Here is a 15,452-nt window from a genome sequence, read left to right on the forward strand (position 1 = left end):
TATTCAAGATCGGGTTCCAGTGATTAGAATCTGTTTAGGGAGTGCAGGTGGTAAGTGTCTCATTTAAACCCCTCTAATCTAGTGTCGGGTGTTCCCTTTGCTATTGAGGTATGTGGCGTCATCATGCCAAGATCTAGGGAGTTCATTAAGGCCTTCAGAAAAAAAAAAAAAGTTGTGGATGCCTATGAGTCTCTCCAAATTATTTGAAATACATCATTCTACTGTAAGGAAAACAATCTACAAGGGGCTCAGATTTCAAAAGACTGCCAAATTGTCCAGGACTTGCCATCCCAGTAAATTCAACCCAAGAGCAGATTGTGTGATGTAAAAAGAAGTCTCCAAGAACCCCAAAATTTAATCACAGGATCTGTTAGTTCAATCCAGGCTTCTCCAAATTCCTGACCAAAGATTCCAGCTCCTCCTTTGGGATTCCTAGATATTTCCAAACCCAATCTCTCTCCAGCTGATCCTGGGTCTACCCTGGGGTCTCCATCCAGTGGGACATGTCTGATATGGTCCCATTAATGCTTCCATTAGAGCTACCTGTGATGAACAAACCTGAGAAGAAGCGAGGTCAGACAAAGAGTGATCCTAATGACCCCCATGAAACGAACAAATAAGCCTAAGTGTACCGTGAGTGTCTGATGACCGACCCATTCACAAAACCCTGTCAGACTTAACCAAAAAAAATCCAAAATGGCGACATGGATCCACTGACATGGATTGAGTCACAAAGTGCAAAACGAAGGGTGGCTGTCAGTTGCAGTCTTAGATGCACTAGACCATAGCACTGGAAACTGTGGGATAGAGGACTGTTTTCCCCCATACAAAACTTTTTAATGTTTTGACCCTCGGACAAGGACAGAAGATGCTGGAGGCATGGTTTCTTGAAAATGTAAATCTCTCTCTCTCTATACAGTCTCCTAAAAAGTGATCTTTTTTAGGCGACTGTATATTAAATGTAATTTTGCACGTTTATTTTTTTTCTGAGTGTGATATATATATATATATATATATATATATATATATATATATATATATATATATATATATATATATATATATGTACAGTGCCCTCCACTAATATTGGCACCTTTGGTAAATATGAGCAAAGAGCGCTGTGGAAATTTGTCTTTACTGTTGTTCAAAAAGATATTTTTTTTATAAACCTGTGTTGTGTTTACAATTGTTTGATATCCACCATGAGAGCAGGGTATTTTTGTGAATTCTTTAAACAAAAGATCAAAAGGTTAAACAATGAAGTCATTTTTCACAGCCTTCTTTGCTCATATTTACCAAGGGTGCCAATATTAGTGGAGGGCTCTGTATGTATACAGTATTGTACAAAAGTCTTGCAGCAGATATGCTGTAGAGCAAAGATAGCTTCAAAAATATTGAAATTTTATGTTTCTGCATTAAAAAAAAAAAAAAAAAAAAAAAACACTATAAAAAGCAGTAAACTATAATAAATGAAACTAAGTCAATACTCTTTCCAGCTGTGGTTCCAGTCGTGTCAGCTAAAAACAAGAATCTGGGCACAGACCAGGAAAAAGACCAGGTTATGCTTTTTTTTTCTAATCTTCAACTGTCCGGTTTCAGCAAGTCTCCATTCCTGTTCTTGGATTACAGGGACGGAACCCAATGTGGTCTTCTGCTGTTGTAGCCCATTCACCTTATAATTCAATGTTTTGTGAATGCTGAGATGCTTTTCTGCTCACCACAGTTGCAAAGAGTGATTACATGATTATATTACTTTATACTTCCTGGCTGCTCAAACCAATCTGGCCATTTTCCTCTGACCTCTCTTATCAACAAGGTGTTTCCACCCACAGAATTGTTGCTCACAGAACTCTAGCTACTCCTGTGTGTGAACATCCCAGGAGGTCAGCAGTTTCTGAAACACACAAACCAGCCCATCTTGCACCGACAACCACACCCCGGTTAAAGTCACAAGGATCACACTTTTCCTTCATTCTGATGTTTGATGTGGACTTTCACTCAAGCTCTTACTGATTATTTGAAAGTAGTTTGAGACGGATCGATAGTAATCACCGTAATACAGCACAGGTAAAACAGATACAGATTTGGACAATATATATTTGAATGGATAAACAACTGAAAAGCAAGTCTTCTATCTGTATTTTATTAAAATTTTTTAATCGGTAAACTGTTCCACACGGGTTTTAAAAGAAAATTTGCCACCCAGCCAAGGACTCAAATATTTGTATGTGTCAACTGTCTCAATTTGTGCTCCGTCAAAAGAATTAATGGATGCTGTGAATCGGCTCGCCTAGCTAATCAGAACAGTTCCTATACTCCACTGGTTATAGCAGTCAAGCTCCAACAATAATGGTGTTACCTTGACTGAAGAAATGAGGTATTAATGAATGAAAGACACTCAGTAAGACATTGTCTGAAGGGACAAAACATCTTGACTCACCAAGATTACTTTCTGCCTCAGCGATTCATGAGGTTAATTGAACTTTAGAGCGAAGTGGACACTTGACAGGCTGTGCTTTCCCTAAATGCCACCTAATAATGATGTCAGTACTATAGACAGACCAAACAAAGGAAGCCAAAGCAGTGGTAAATTAAATGATCTGGGGTGATTTTAGGACAATAACAGTCAATCAGTGCTTGTTGTACGAGAGGAAATTTTTTTTTTTATTAACTATATATACAGAATAGTGGCATCCAAAAGTCTGAGAGCAGTGAAAACACTTCTAGTCTGCATCATTTTCAAATTTAATACAACTTATATTGACGAGTGAAAAGTAGGACCTTTGAAATAATGACATGAATTTCAGAGTTATAGGATTTGGTATGCCCCTTTTTGCTTTTCCTGACACTTGAGCTGGCATGGACTCCACAACTTTGTGATTTTAGATCAAATCCATCGGATTTTAATCTATCGAATCCAACATGTGCTTCAGGAGAAGAGATTAGGCATGATGAAAAACTGCACTTTTGTTCATAGCAGTTAACAGAGTCAATATCACAAAAAAAAATATGGACCTAGTGAAACAGTGCAGAATCCTGAATAAATATAAAAGATATTTAACATGGGGGGCACATGGCTTTGTGGTTAGCCCATTTGCTTCGCACCTCCAGGGGTAGAGAGTTCGAATCCAGCCTCAATCCTGAGTGCACAGAGTTTGCATGTTCTCGCTGTGCTTCGGGAGTTTCCTCCCCAGTCCAAAGACATGTGCTGTAGGCCAATTAGCATTTCTAAATTGTTCATAGCGTGTAAATGGGCATGTGATTGTGCACCACAATGGGCTAGCAAAGTGTCCCTTGCCTCATGCCTCAAGTTCTCTGGGAGAAGGCAGTACAGAAAATGGATGGATATTTACTTTGTTTTAAACATTTGAAAATTCTAAAAACATGTTTATTTCCTATTTAAAAAAAACAAAAACAAAAAAAAAACAAATTTTCAATATGGTCTCAGACTTTTGAACACCACGGTATCAGTCCAGTTCTGTAGCTGACAGGTAATTAACCCCTTAAAGTCCTAGATTATTTTTCAAAATATTATCTTGATGTTAATTAACAGGACTTGGAGACAGGAAGTAAGCACAGGAGAGCAGTCTTTATTGTGCCACTTAAATAAAAACACACGAGGAAGCAGGAAACCAGAGCTAAACAAAGCTAACTCAAGCAAAGAGCATGAAGCTTACCTCAAACAGTTCTCCTTTAACTATAAACAAGACAGGAAACGATCCTCTAACAATGGCAGGAACGTCTCGTTTGACTATAGCGTAATATAAGCACTCTTATCTAGGGCATGGCATCAACATTCTTATCTATGACAGGATAAACTTTCTTGACTACGACAGGACAAACACTCAACTACAACAGGGTTTAAACTAAGTAACAGGAAAACAGACAGAGCATGGCAACATCACAACCTGGCACCATTATACATTCCATCGTCTTCTGTTAGTCCATCTCCTCTTGGCGTGGTTTTAACACTTTCATACTGTGCGCAGCACCGCAAGGGATTTAAGTAAACAGTCTCTTGATTGCCGACAGCTGGCGACACTTAACCCAGCTTTAGCGTCCATTAGCACTTCAATCACGTGCACGTGCGCGTTCTCAAGCTGCTCGTGCTCGTTGTCGCCACAGCGCCATCTGCCGGCGGTACCGTAACACGTAATAATAGTTAACTATTAGGAATGAATCAGTAAGCAGATTGAAACTAATAGTACAGCAAGTTCAGTGCTGTAAGGTATTATCAAGAGAAAAAAACACTCCATGAAGGAGAGAAGAAAGACTGAAGGTTAATTTAGTCTGAAAATGCTATGCTAAGAATTGATCAATGTCGGAACTGCCCTGGATGAATAGGGAAAAATGCAACCAAATTCTTGAGAATGACAGGACAGAAGGTTACAGAATATTGAGAGTGATGAGGGTCTGAGGGAGAAATGAGGCATTTACATTCATTTCACACTCTCAGCTATGAGACTGCATGCAAGCACAAGGGAGAGCAATTTAATGGATTAAGCAAAAAAATATTTTGGACTAGAGGGAATGTATTGAACACTACAGCAAAAATAGGAGACCAAATGAAACCTACAGGCTGGTGTTATTTCCTGACGTGTAATTTCTTACCATAATGATGGTAACACTTTCTATAAAGCCAATATACATAGATTAAAAAAACAACAACAAACAAACAAAAACAACTGCTCTTTGTAAGACACACACACACACACACTGAACACCACCCCATTTCCCTTACATTTCTGTATTGACTACCTGTATTTTATTTTTTTAATACCTCCCTGAGTAAGTTATTTCACATAACAGATGTTTACATATAGTCAACAAGACACAATAATAACTGAATTTACACAAATGAACCAGTTCAAAAGTTTATACACGCGTGATTATTAATACCGTGTGTCGTTACCTGGATGATCGACGACTGTGTTTATGTTTTGTAAGAGTTCTTCATGAGTCCCTTGTTTGTCCTGGGCAGTTACACTGTCCACGGTTCTTCAGAAAAATGCTCCAGGTCCTGCACATTCTTTACTTTTCCAGCATCTTCTGCATATTTGATCTCTTTCCAACAGCGGCTATATGATGTTGAGATCCATCGTTTCACACCGAGGACGACTGAGGGACTCGTACACGACTATTACAAAAGGTTCAAACATTCACTGATGCTCAAGAAGGCAACACGATACATTAAAAGCCAAGGGGGTGTAAACTTTTGAACAGGATGATCGGTGTAAATTGTTATTATTTTATCTTCTGGAAAACATGCAAATATCTTATTTAGCTCCTGAAGGGCAGTAATAAGTGAAAAAATAAAACCTTTAAACAAAATAATAATAATTTAAGTTTGAACTGCTTTTTTTTGTGTGTAAATTCAATTATTGTGTATTGTGAACTATATGTAAATGAAATATCTTCCTTAGGGCATTACTAGATAAATAAAAAAACAAAGACAAAAATGCAATTTTAACGATCCTTCTTTATTAAAAAACAAAAATGATCAACATTTTGCAGATCCTGCAAGGGGTGTGTAAATTTATGAGCACAACTGTATTTAATTTCTTCAAAATCACTATTTTTTCTTTACCTGGCTGCTACTGCAATAACTGCTATGTCCATATATGGTATACACTTATCTACTGAATACTATGTCATAGTATGTAATGTTTACATTCACAGCTTTTTTATTAGATTGTTATTATTTTGCACTACCTGTTATATCTGACAAATGTGTAGGTCTTATTTAGTTCTGTATCGTCTCTTGTAGTCCTGTGTTGTTTTATGTAGCACCATGGTCCTGAGGAACGTTGTTTCGTGTCACTGTGCACTGTACCAGCTGTACTGTATATGGTTGACATGACAGTAAAGCCACTTGACTTGATATACAGCTTTATGAGGCATTATTAGAGTTGATCAAAATGCTTACAAGGAATCGTCACCAACTTAAGCACAGATATAATGATGTATGAATTTTGGCCCGAATTGCAAGTGCTACTGCAATGATTTGTTATGTAGACAACTGTATAGAGACCTGGTACCCATATAAGTTTGTAATTCCTATGATCCTCAGCACACAACCTCATCACATGACCTCCAGTCAACACCTGATAGGTAATGGAACTCACCTGTTTGAAATCACACTCATTTTTTTGTGAAGTCTCACTCCAACATTATGTATAAGTCAATTCCAAGCCATTGTTATCTGCCTGTCAGGAAAAGTGTTTTTGACCATTCGCCTGCTTCGCGTTTCTGACTATCGCCTAGCTGTTTTGCTTGTCTGCTATATTGCTTTTATTAAAAACACAAAACCTGCACTCCATCTGTCAGCTTGAAGACATTACCTTAGTCATATTTTATTCCAGAGCACTCTAGTGCTTTAATAAATGATAATGGCATCTCACTGAGACTTCCACTGGGTGCCATATATACTTCAAATCCAGCTCTAGATTTAAACAACAACAACAAAAAAATCCACCTTGTTCTCATAGTTTACATTTTTACAGTCAGGAAATGATGTAAAAAAAAATCAAACAAACCCCAAAATAAATAAATAAATAAATAACCCTAAAAATAATACATAAAAGACTTCTCATCCATCTGACCTTCCAGTACATGCACAGCTTCCATTAGTTAGATCTTTGAAAAGAAACATGGGAGACAGATAAGGAAAAAGTGAAAGAAAAAAAAGACTGAGACTGAGGCTTTTCAGACCCGTTCATAAAATGTAGTTAAAGGCCTCAGTGAAGAATCATGGAGGAATGACAACAATTTCTAACCTCTATGATAAGTTGTGGAATTTCTCCTGTCCTCATGGGTTTTCTCCAGGTTCTCTTGTTTCCTCCAACCTTATAAAAACATGCCTGTAAGCAGATCAACTATACAAAATAGCCCCTACATGTATATATGTGTGTGTGTGTGTGTGTGTGTGTGTGTGTGTGTGTAGCATCCAATCCATATTAGGTTTCTGTCAATATGGGTTTCTGGGTTCAGTATTCATGGGATAGATCCTGGATCCACCGTGACCTAGATACAGTAGTTAATGAAGATGAATACATCATTATAATGAATATAGTACGTATTGCTGAATTTTAATTGATTTATATTAAACAGATCTGTGTGCCTGCATGAGTATAGCAAAATGTCTTATATGCTTTCCAAAAGAGTCTTTAAATCCTATGCATGTATAACTGGGAGTTTAAGCCTGTCCAGAACCCAAATGTTCACTTGTGTAAAAGAGCAAAACTCTTAAGGAACCAATTTTCATAACATAGACATAGGTTATGTGATTCATGACTCAAATACATCTACAGTACACACACAGTTGTACTGGAACTCTGGGAAGATTTCCTACAAATTGAACTTATCAAAAGTGCCTAAGAATGAAAATTCCTTTCTCATGAAGAAAATGGATTGGTGTCCTGCATCATGGATAGATGCTCTTTTAACACTTTGGATACCTTTATATATTTACACATGTGTCAAGTACAAGATTTATTTTTTAAACCTGTAAGTCTAAAATAAAGACAGGTAGGCTAATGTACTGTTTACTATTCTGTTGTTTCTGAAGCTTTAGCAATTCTTTTAGCCGTTTTTAAAAAATCTTTTTTGCTATTTTCCTGACTATTTGCTATTTGTCATATCACAGCAAACCAGTGTCTACATCTCCCATCATGCACTGCGGCCTAGAAACATGGCCACCATGGACCTCAATTCCTAGAACCTTCATTCTAATCACACACACCTGTTTCCAATCTCACACTACACATAAACGAGTCCATTCGAACACTAAATCTCTGTGAAGTATACGCTCGGTCACCTTCCATCTCTGTCGTTACCAAGCCGCGATACTGTGTTTGTTTATTCTGGTTTTCATCTTGTTCTTGTTTACGACCTCGTCTTTTTGCCTTGCCTTGTTTGGACTGTTTGCCAATCGTCTGACCCATTGCCTGTTTTTTTTTTTTACCACGCTATTGTCTCATGATTTGGATTTGTCTGACTGCCTCTCTTTAATAAAAGCTCTTACCTGCACTTGCTTCCGTCCTGACCTCCATTACGTTCCAGTACAAAACACAATCTCCCTACCACACTTAACATGGTGGTCATTTTCATCATTTGTTTTCATCACTTGTTCTTTTCCAGGAGTACTATTTCTGGCTATTTCTGGTTCAGAGCTTTGATGAAATACTACATATCCATGAATACCTATTCCAATCCACACATTCACAAACACAGGGGGTCTACAGAGGGCTATTCTGTCTCAGTGAGATCTGACTGAGACATATCATTCCTGGTCTCTGTTGAAAAGGTCAAATGGACGAAGATGGATAGAGGATGAACTTTCCTGATATTTAGGTTTGTGCAGAGTTTAATATCACTCTGCCCCAAAGAACAAATGACTACATTAAGGCATTATTTCTCCCTAGAGATAAACCAAAGGAAATGAACACACACACGCCTATATACTGATATACTGATAATTCTGCCACTATAACTGTACGTGCCTCCTGCTCTCATAAGTCTTTAGCAGTTTTGATTCCTAAGGCTATTTCAAGGTTAGCGTCTACTTATTCACATTTAACACCTAAACTCAAAAGCACCACAAAAGCTTTAACAAGCAGCTGTGTATACCCAGCTGTGTAGCTGCAAGCTGAATGTCTGGTGCATCAAACATTAGGAAGCTGATCAGCCGAATTTTGGGTAATTGGTGCTGCACTGGATGATTGGCACCTCTGATTCTTTTCTCCCATTTCTTTGCTATCCAAGACCGTTAATCGGTGTTTAAAAGATATTGATATCAAGGGTTACTGAGGAACTTAAAGTAGACGTGACACTACACCTCATTATTACAACCAATTTACAGTGAATTGAAATTCTGGTAAGAAACATAATTCACAAAGAGGCTTTAGAGTTATACACAGTTATTTACCCCCCCCCCCCCCCCCTTTTCTGTTATAATAACCTCCACTCTTCTGGGAAGGCTTTGCACTAGATTTTGGAAAATGGCTGTAGTGTAAGAGCAACCATAAGAGCATTAGAGAAGCAGGCAATGATGTGTTCCAGTTCATCCCAAAGATATTCAGTGGGGTTGAGGTCAGGGCTCTGTGCAGGTCACTCGAGTTTTTCCCATTAGCCATGGCGAACCATGTCTTCATGGAGCTCGCTGTGTGCACAGGGGCATTGTCACGATAGAACAGGTTTGGGTCCCTTAGTTCCAGTGAAGGGAAAATGTAATGCTACAGCATGTAAAGTGTACAATACATCCTATTCAATTGTGCGTTTCCAAATTTGTGCCGACAGTTTGGGGAAGAACCACGTATGGGTGTGATGGTCAGGTGTCCACAAACTTCTGGCCATATAGTGTATGTGCAGTAGAAAAAAAAATATACATCATATAGGCTATACTTGCTAGGATATAGACAAACTCCTGTAAGTGAACAGAGAGAGAACGCTAGGCTAACAGTTATTCACTGCGAAGATATTACAGAGCTAGCTGATAAACAAAGACGTCTTAATTGAATTTTAAAGAACCAGCTCAGCCACACTACATTAGATCTCCCTCTTCAAATGAGGTCTGGTTCTTTGCTTGGCTAAACATTGACACCCCTCCTGACCATGATGTCCTTTCACAGCTTTGAGCCTGAAGCCATGTGTGTGCGTGTATGTGTGTGTTTAGGCTTTCTCCGAAACCGACTGCTGCACTTTTTCAAATTGCTACTCATACTATATTACAGGATAGCAGAACACATTTGGAGGAAAGTGCTAACAGATCTCATTCACATACTACTAGTGCCTCTCGAACTGATAGAGCTTACACTAGCAGAGAGCATGGCCAGTTTTGCTCTCGTGGACTCCTTGTCATGAACTTGCGATCTCAGGAAGCTAGGGTGAACGCTTTTCTTTTGAGGCACTCAGCAGCCTGGCTGTCCATTCCTAAACAGACGCTTCCGTTTAGCAAACCTTTGACACTTGTGAATTGGAGACTTATGCATAAGTATCATGAACATCACTTAGGAAGTTTGGAAAGTGTGAGACATTGCTGCATTTGGAATTGGAATTTTGATTTCAGCCATCTGGATGGTCAGTACATCTTTGAAATGCATGTCTTGCTGTTTTACCTTCTTATGTAACTTGGGTTTGTGTATTATTTGGTGTATTTGGCTTCTGAGCTAGCTACTTGACAGCCATTGTTACAGGAAACATAAGGATGCGTATATATGCGGAATTATATATATATATATATATATATATATATATATATTTAAATTAGACTTGCTCTTTAGCAGCCTTTCTTTCATTCACCAAATCAATGTTACAGCTACAACAACATACAGTATATTATATATACGAAGCACATATGTGTGTTGTCGTGTGTGTTGCTTCTTTCTAGAAATTCTTCAGATGTTTGAAATTAGCCAAAACTATCTGCCAAATGAATAAGAAACTTTCGTGCTCAAACTGATTAAAAATACCCATGAATAGGCCGAATAACCTTTTATTTGTTTAAAAACAATCAAATAAAAAGAAATAGTGGAATTTCTTTCAAAATGTTTACTTGCTACGATACGTCTATTATAAGAAAACGTTATAAGAAAACGTATCCGCTTTTCTTATAAACACACGCCCTTTATTAGGCACGTCATCATCACAATCGAACGAGGAAGCACTGTTATTAGCTCAGCCCGATATGATTGTTCTGCATGAAGAGACACTAATTACCTGTCTCTCACCTGGAAGCACAGCGATAACATATTCATTCAACCTAAGCATCACAGAGCTCATCATTACAAGTAACAAATACCACTAATCGTTTTTGTTCATGTCAGGTCTAACATGGACAATATATTAAGCTATTAAAATATTAAGCTATCGATTTACCATTATGATAATATCCCTTTCTCGTTATCTCGTAGGATTTCATCCCAATGTTCAACGTTCAACAATCAATGAGTCAGCTTTTGAAGACAAATTACGTGATTAAAGGTAACATTCCAAGAAAATGACAGAGCAAACCATCCTTGGAGCAAAATCAGACATTTCATAAGCAGAAAATGTATTTATTTCAACCGAGAACTACACAGAAATCTATTACAGTGAAGTGGTTTTAAAAAATCAGCCAAGAATAAATGGTGGTCTGTTCCTCAGAGAAAATCTGTGCCGTGGACTGTGACTCTATGAAAGACAGTCAGTGCTTAGAGAACGAATAGAAAGATGTTAAGAATAATTTCATTGGATTAAGACTTTTGGCTACCACAAGAAAATGGAAAATTTGTCTATAACGAGCTTTTTATGGCAAAAACCAAAATGATAAATATATGAACGATCACCCTTGGACACATAATCTTTGATGTTATATAATGAAATTTTCCTCAACAAATGAAAACGAGACAAAATGTCAGAAAGAAGTGATCAGGCAGAGGGAAAACTGTTTGTAAACAACTTTATCCGATTATAGTAGCAAAGACATCAAGATAGCTGCAGCACATCATTGGGTAACACTTTATTTTAAGGAACACGTATTAGCGGGTAATTAAGCGGGTCTTATTCTTTGTTTAACATCTCAGTTTCTCACTATCATGAGGCCTGATTACATCAGAATAGGCGACAAGACTGAACTGAGCATTTCCTTTTTTCTCTTGTTCCAAGAGCTTATCCCAGCATTCATGTTCTTTCAAGTACAATGCACATTCCTCATCAGTTTTAATAAACATTTGGTATGAAGAGAGATATGATTCATATTAATACGATTCATTTGGAGAAGTATCCCGCTGTATGAAGTCGAAGACTAACAATGAGAAAACTGGAGTAACTGATAACTCTTTTAATCAGTAAAAGACTCAGAATGGAGACAAGACACAAGACGTTCATGTATGTGACTCGATCTCACATGCTTATACAAATGCAAATCATGCCTTCATTTCCTCATCACCCAGAATGCAATGTCAGTGGTTTGTGAGTGGGGAAAGTCTGAGAAATAAACACAATCTATGTGTATTTCGCTGAGAAATGTATGCCGATATTCATGTGGTTTGTGGTTCATTATGTTCCTTTTTCTTTGTCTAGACAGCATTCTGAGGAATCATTTCCCAGAGATTTTGTACTGTCAGTCAGTATCAGTAGCTTCTGATACTTCTGCAATGTTTAGCAGAAACAGCAAGAAATATGTCTAGACAAGGATAAATAGTCTGTATGATTCAGTAAAAGCAAAGTAAACAATAAGGCTTACTGTGGTCTGCTGCCTATGGACAGTTTTATATAATTTTGACAGTTGATTCATGTGAGGGCCAAGATATATTAGCTTGGGTTGGTCTTTTCAGAGACATTCTTGACGGATTATATTTATATCAGAGGTAAAATGAGAGAAATGTGAAACAGTGGAAGGGTAGCAGTTTGCAAAGCCCAGTTGTTTTAGAATAACAACAAATCCTGAAACTTCACATTCTCTGCAAGGGTACAAGTAACCCTCAACCCCATGGTTACCTTAAGATGGAGGTTAATTTTTCCCTGTGTTTCAGTGTGTTTTTCAAATAAATGTTCTAGCTTGGAGCAGCACCAAATAGCATGTTAATTCGTCTACTACAGTAGCTTACTGTATTTATTGTGCAAACTGATTTTTAAGTATGTATATTTAAATTTTTGATAAATAAGTATGCATATAAACTTTGTGTCCATATTTCATTCGTGTACAACTTTTTAAACAGCATACATATTTTGCATACTTATTGTTTAGTATTTGTACATATTTTTACTGATTTGTACTTTGACATTTCTTTGCTGAAAGACTTCTATGAATCAGTAAATTAGGTAAACGTTGCTTAGTTAATTAATCCATAGGGTGAGCTCGTTATACTTGAGCGTGTTCCTGCTGCAGTGGTGAGTTGGCATAATGGGTAATGTTATGAGTTCATGTTCCAAGGGTTTGCTGGGTCAGTGCCGAACTGTGGTCACCTTTGCAGAGTTTCGCGGTTCCTCCTGGGCCTGTGTGGGTTTTTCCCACCTCTTGAAAACAAGTCTGACTTGTGAGATTACCGTGAATCTGACCAGGACAAATATGTAAAGGATTGAATGATATATCAATCAGAAGGAACAACTTGTGTTTTGGGTGTAAGTTTCAGTCTATTTTGGGAAATGTCATTATGCTACTGCAATGCTACTGTAAAGTTGTTCTCACCCAAGCGTTCTACATATTTATTTATTTTTACACACTTGGCTGATGCATTAATCCAAAGAAATTTATCAATGAGACAGTCTTTCTCAAGGGCCCAACAGTGGCAGTTTTGTGATGCTGGGATTTGAACTCACAACTCATCATTCAGTAGTCCAGTGCTTTAACCGGAGACCCAGTACCGCACTATAAAGTGAAAAATTACTTCGGGTCTACTGTGTTCTCCAAGCAAGATGTTCACAAACGAAATACAATGACTTACAAATTGAGCATTTGAAGTTTGAGTGGTGCTGAGTTTTGAATTCACAACCTTCTGATCAGTGCCATAACCACCGAGCCACCACTAACACTATAATGCTACCTCTGTTGGGTGCTTGAGCAAGATCTTAACTTAATCAGTTGTAATTAGCTTTGGATAAAAGCCTAAACTTTTTTTGTGTGTGTCAATCCCTAACAAGCTAAAAACACAGATAAAATAAGAAAGAGAGGTATTTGAAATATTACCGGTAGACTGGTCAGGGTCAAACAGAGACATGATGTGATTTATTCAAATGACTTTAGCCAGAATGAAATTTTGTGGAGGAAATTAAATTGTGCTGCTGATCTCCTCAAGGCAACAAGCTAAGGGGATTTAATATTAATATTAATGATCCACGCTAAGCCATCTCATTTGGAAAGATTAGATTAAATGACTGACGAGTAGTTATGTATTGAATTGTCAGATTGTTCTCAAATGAGTAAAAAAAAAAAAAAAAATGGTATGGATTGCTGAACTAAAGATGAGGTAAATATTTAGATGGGATTTGGGATTGGATTTCAGGGCTTCCGAAGATGTATTAAAGAGAGAAATGCTAGAGAAAACAGAACCGGAAGGAATTAACAGGTGAAAGGTAAAATATATATATATATGGATTGATGGTATTGCTGGCATTCTGCCTTCAAGTTGCAAAGCACTCTTGTTTACTGTTCTGTAAATTCTCTCCAGTTCTCTGATTGTGGCAACAGCCTGCTGGTATATCAAATACCTGTGCGGAATATCAGACTGTGCCTTGCCTCTGTATAGGTCATTTTTACAGCTTTATCAGGTCTACCCTAGCCCATCAATCTTTCTGTGGAAAAAAAAAAGCCTCCTTTTTAAGACAAGCTGCTGGAGGAAGTCAGGAATACGATGGGGATTTAATTTGGCTCTGACAGATCTCACCATGAGTCAGCACTTCACATTCATCTCTATACACCGTTTTTTTTTTTTTTGCCTTTGATTACTAGAACTGAATCTCCTGTCCTTCTTGCTTAAAGAGGGGTTATAATTTGCATTTCTTCTGCCAATACTTCATGATTAATAATAATGAAATCTCGGTGTTGTTGTGATTACGTCTCTTTTCCTAGTATTTCACATTCAAAGGGTATGGCTAGGATTGCCTTTCATCTACTAGATCTTCTGTCTTTCGTGTCTGTTAGCAATTATTGTTATTTTACCCCTCAGGCGTTCTGTTCCTGTGTGAAACTGTGAATAGTTTGGTAGAAAACTGCAATTATGTCTGTCCAAATAGATGTAAACATGTAGCTTTGACTGTTTGCAGTAATTGACTAGGAAATGCAATACATCCACGGATGTTTAGCTGCAAGAATGTGATATGTAATTCACGCATTTCATTACAGTCCGAAGCTGTTGCACAGCAACGATACACTGAAAAATTGTTCGGAAAATATCACGTATCGTTTACATAAAAATATTACGTTTCTCATCAAATCTTGACTTCACTGCTCATACTAAACTTGCCAATACTAGACAGTTTCTAATTGCTAGACTGAATTATATAGCGTGACCGTGCTCAGTTCACATACTATTGACGTAAACCAATCTGATAAATGAAATCTCGCAACGGTGTATATTATTGCATGATATTAATGTGATTAAAACATGTGCAGTAGAATGGGTAATGTGGCTGTTACAGAACACCAGTGACCTAGGTTCAATCCACAGTTCTGGTAGGAGCATAGAGTTTGATTTTATACAGTGCTTGGAAAATACATGATCAAATCACGTTGGAAAACAAGTTTTGTTAATGCAACTCAGTTCACTCACATGGAACCGTGGAATGTACGCATTCGAGTTCAGTTAATTCAAGGAGCTTTTTTGTTCGACTCCTCTCACACCGTTAACAGGGTCCTGTTAGTAAGTTATTTGTTGAATGAAATGAACTTGCTGCATAAAATTATATATCACTGTTCACCCTAGAAGTTAGCTAGCCATGTCATTAGACTCTCGAAGAATTCTTTTGGGTCATTG

The sequence above is a fragment of the Ictalurus punctatus genome, chromosome 7 (genome assembly GCF_001660625.3).
Source record: "Ictalurus punctatus breed USDA103 chromosome 7, Coco_2.0, whole genome shotgun sequence".
Classification (NCBI taxonomy): domain Eukaryota; kingdom Metazoa; phylum Chordata; class Actinopteri; order Siluriformes; family Ictaluridae; genus Ictalurus; species Ictalurus punctatus.